Below are 5,217 nucleotides of genomic sequence, written 5' to 3' on the forward strand. Positions count from 1 at the left end.
TATCTTTTGATAGCTGAGCACTATCAGCTTTCTTCACCACATTTGCTTATGCACACATTTGTCTTCAGTGATCGTATCAGGAAGGTGGGAACCCACTGAATATCCATCATTTCTTATTCACACAGTTAAAGGCCTTTGCATGGTCAATACATACAAGTAAACATCTTTCTGGCATTCTCTGCTTTCAGTCAGATCCATGTCACATCCACAATGATACCCCTCATTTCAGATCCTCTTCTGAATCCAGTTTGAATTTCTGCCAGTTCCCTGTCAATGTGCAGTTGTTGAATGATCCTCAGGAGTATTTCACATGATTGTGCTATTCGTGATATTGCTTGATAATTTCTTAGGTCACATTTCTTGAGAATAGGCACAACTATGTCTCTTCTAATTGATTAGCAAGGTAGATTGCTTTCCAATTCCTTGCCATAGAAGAGTGAGTGCTTCCAGTGCTTTGTCAGCTTGGGGAGTCCTTTCAGTTGGCAGTCTGTCAATTTCTGGAGCTTGTTTTTCGCTAATGCTTTCAGTGCAACTGGACTTCTCCTTCAGTTTCAGTGGTTCTTGGTCATTTGCTGCCTTTTAAATGGTTGAAAATTGACCTGTTCTTCTGGGGCAGTGCGTCTGGGTATTCCTTAAATGGTCTTGTGAGACTTCTTGCATCCTTCAATATTTCAACTTGAGATTTAATTTTTTTCTACAGTTCTTTCATGCTGTGTCTTTTCTTCCCTTTGGATTTTCAAACTCCAGGCCTTTTATAGTTCATTATATAATACTTGGCTTTGACTTCTCTGGCTGCCCTTGGAAACTTTCTGTTCACCAACTTGACGTCATGATTTCCTCAATTTGCTTTAGCTATTATATGATCAAAAGCAAGTTTCAGAATCTCTCGTGACATCAACTTCGACCTTTTCTTTCTTTCCTGTCTTTGTAAAGGCCTTTTGCTTTCTTCGTGTTTGATATTATTTATGTTATCTGTCAGCTTGTCATTTTTGCAGTCATTGTTGTTCAGTGAGTCCAATCTGTTTTTGAGCTATGCTCAAAATTCAGGTAAAATATAGTCAAGATTTTATGTTGTCTCTTGTGTACTTGTTTTAATTTTTTTCAACTTTAACCTAATCTTATAGAGGAGAAATTGATGATCTGTTCAGTGTCTGGCTTCATTTTCACTACCTGTATCAAGCTTCCCCACTGTCTCTTCCCTCAGATGCAGTCAGTTTGATTCTGTGCATTCCCTAAGGCAAAGTCCGTGTGTACAGTTGTTAATTATTTTGTTGAAAGAGAAGAAAACATTTGCAATGAAAAAGTTTCTGATCTTATAAAATTCTATCGAGTTATATCCACCTTCATTTCTATCGTCAAGATTATTTTTTCCAACTACTATCTGTTCTTAGTCTAGAAATTGCTGAGACCTGTTCAATTTGGGTGACTACAGGGATTTAAAATACTGGTGACATAACTTCCAGCATCACAGCAACAAGACAGCCCAACAGTATGACAAATTGTTAGACACATAATATGGGGGGGGGGGTGAACATATATTTAAAATTGCATTGGCCAATGCGAGGGGATGATTGGACCACTTTCCTTCCAGGAACTAACCACTAGGATAGTTCATAAAATTTCAGTCACAAGTAAGGATGAAAATCCAATTACCTGGATTTCAATTGTGCCTAAATCTGGGGCTAGTTCTAATAATAACTGTAAATTATTCCCTAGCTATGTAACTGTTGTAAAGAAAATTATTAGAAATAAAAGATCAGGATTCAAGTGGTCAAATTTTTGATATAGGAAGTGCTTGAGTATAAAATGCTATAAAACAAAAACTCTTTTAATTCTTCTTAACTGAATCATATAATCTTACCAGCATCATCCTCCACCTTCTTTTACCCAGACCTAATCAGGAAAAGAGAAAATATACCCAGTCTTCACAGTCCTACATATTCCTTTGGTGAGTTACAAGGACTATGGCTAGAAGAGTCTTATAAAGTAAGACTTATAAAATACCTCAATACATACCTCAAATTATGAAAAAGGTGTTAGCAGGTATACAATGAAGACATTGATATAGAAAATGTTGTTATGTTTCCTGGCCACTAGATGTCAACCTTAAGCCATTTGTACAGACAGCACAAGCTGCTCTCAATTTTAAATGGTATCAAGTCTGGGTGTAATAAACAGAAATTGATTTTGTACTTTTTGGTAGTTGAGTTGAAATATTTCAAATACATGTAAGCCTCATTTTATAGTTTTTCAATAATAAATAGAATATAAAGTGATTATGTAATTGCTGTCTTTCTGTGAAGCATTCCTCTAGCAAGGTATTCAAGGATCCCCACTCCCATCCCAAGAATATTTTGTAACCTAGGATAAACAAATGATCAAATACATGTTTTATAATTCATTGTTAAGGAAGCAGTGTGAAGAGACTATTGCAGGATCTGAGTGTGAAATGACAAAGACCAGAGTGACGGTGGTGACACTGGAAATAAAGATGACAGGAAAATTGAAGAAATGAAGTCACTATAGGAGAAGGTCATGGCATATGCAAAGTAAGAGACAGAGTTCTAAGGAGAGAGGTGCCTGTCTGTGTGAACTACAGAACAAGGAGTAAATCGATGCAGGGAAAGGAACGAGAAAAGAAATGACTGCTACACAGAAAACTCTATGTGTCAGAGAACTGTGCTCCGTGGCTCATTCTCTGGGTGTAGATCACCAGGTACATCTAGTTAGACTGGAACCACCAAATTTTGAGTTACAAGCAAAGTTCTTAATTCCTTCAGTGTACTGCCCAAGGACTCTCGCTACTATTTTCTCTCTCCCTTCCCCAGCCCCCTTTTCTGTATCCTTTAGGAATTTGTTTTCCATAATAAACCATAATCAGGATTCTCATTGCCAGAAGTGAAATAGGCCTAATGGCCATAAGAAAATGATACAAAGAGAGATAATGAAAATCCCTGTGTCATGATATCAAGGTGAATCTCTTGCAAGTGATTTACTTAGACACATAAATAAGATATCCATTTGAAAATAAGACAAAAGCCTTCATTTCAGTAGCTTTATACTAGAATCTTAAAAGGTAAGTTTTCTAACAGCAAAATCTAGTACTTCAGGCAATCATTAGCATATCAACAGGTAGTACCCCCAGAAACCTCTTTTAACTTAGTGACAACACTTCATCGATGTGTTATAAACAAAAGCATTGATGTACTTATATAAAATACTCGGCTTCCACAATTGTACTTTAGAGGTTTAATCTTATAGTATCAGGATATATAGAAAGCACTAGAAAAGAAATACAACTTAAATACAACTTTCCGATGAGACAATACTAATTGTCTTAAAGCAGGTCATCCCACCTCTCAGACCCCCATAGAAGGCAGGGCAACCAGGTAAAATTCATAACAATTAATCTACAGGACTCTAGAACTGCAAGCTAAATAGAATTTTATCTTTAGTCTTTGAAATGCAAAGAAGGGTGACTCCGAAGTAAACAGCTAATTTCTATGCACGGATACCTCTAATCTTTTCCTAAGGTTTTGATAAAACCTAGAGAGGAAACTTTCAGATTATATGGCATACCTATATCATTTTTTCCCAACAGTTGTATTGGTATATCATTTATATATCATATAATTTAATTATTCAGTCATATCACGTAAATTTACTGTGTCTAAAAATAGTCTACACCAAACAAATGTACAATGAAGTAGTGTACTGCGCTTCTGTTGAGTGGTGTGCTTTATATCTGTTAAGTCAAAATGGTTAATATTATGCAGGTCATCGGGCTCTTTATTCCCTTTTAAAACTTCCATCCACCATCAAAAGTTGGTATATGTGTCCTTCTGTCTCATAATAAATTTTCACTTATAACTTGTCATATATTAACATCGCCACTGTTTGCTTTGTATTACTGTTTACTTGTTATAGTCCAGTATCTCCACACCCACATTAACCTATTTATGCACACATGCTTAAGGTGTGCCCCTTTCATACACATGTGTCATATTTGCAGTCCAATCTACCACTTTTTCTTCACTAGAATATCTGATCCATTTATGTTCACTGCAATTAATTATCAATAGAGAATTTATGTCAAACAGTTTATTAAACATCCCTTCCCCCTCAAAGTGGAGTTCTTTTTAGGAATTAAGTTTTTTTTGTTTGTCATTTTTTCGGGATAATTATTACCAAACCACTTTTATTCCCTTTAACACCTGAAAGTTCTCTTATCTATACCAACCATCTCCATTTTACATTTAGGTTGTCAATTACAATTGTGTAGTCCAGATCCCCCATCTCATTGTAAATTTATCATATATATTCAGGTGGTTATTTAGTGTCAACACTTTGGATTAGTGGGCTGGGACCATGTTTTCTTTCTAGCGAACTCCCTTTAACACTTGTTGTACAGCTACTGTGGTGGTTAAAAGCTCCCTTAATTTCTGTTTATCTGGGAAAATCCTAATTTCACCCTAATGATAATTTTGTTGGGTAAATTATTTCTGGTTGATAGTTATTTTCTTTCAAGATTTTGTAAATGTCACACCATTGCCTTCTTGCCTGCACAGTTACTGGTCTGAAATCGGCACTTAGAATTATTGATGCTCCTTTGTAAGTGATATTTCCCTTATTTTGTGCTGCTCTCAAAAGGCTTTCTTTATCCTTGTACCTGGTAAGTTTGATTATGATATGTCTTGGGGTGTTTCTCTTAGAGTTTAACCTATATGGATCTCATTGAGCATCTTGGATAATCATCTTATGTTCCAGATTTGGGAACTTTTCTATGATTATTTCTTCAAAAATATCTTCCTGACTTCATTTCCTCTCTTCTTTTTCTGGAATTCCTATTATGTGTATATTATTTATCTTCATGTAGTCCCACAGAACCCTTATGCCCTGTTCATTTTTTTTCTACTTGGTCTTCAAACTGAGTAATCGCAATCATCGTCCTCTAGTTCATTGATTCTGTCTTCCATGGTTTCCATTCTACTTCTGCTTTCTTCTGAGATGCTTTTTATTTCTGTTATTTCATTATTAAGCTTTAGAATTTCTAGTTGCTTTTTATTTAATGTTTCTATCTCCTTACTAAATCCCTTGTTTTGTTCTTCTATTGTTTTTTTTTAATTCTTCTAAAAATGTTCCCATGTTTTCCTTTATCCCATCGAGAAAACTTAAGATGTCCAAAAATTAAGTCTTTGTCGAGAATTTCATAACAAG

Source organism: Echinops telfairi, unplaced genomic scaffold (genome assembly GCF_000313985.2).
Source record: "Echinops telfairi isolate 266 unplaced genomic scaffold, ASM31398v2 ScPeMD7_7403;HRSCAF=8441, whole genome shotgun sequence".
Lineage (NCBI taxonomy): Eukaryota > Metazoa > Chordata > Mammalia > Afrosoricida > Tenrecidae > Echinops > Echinops telfairi.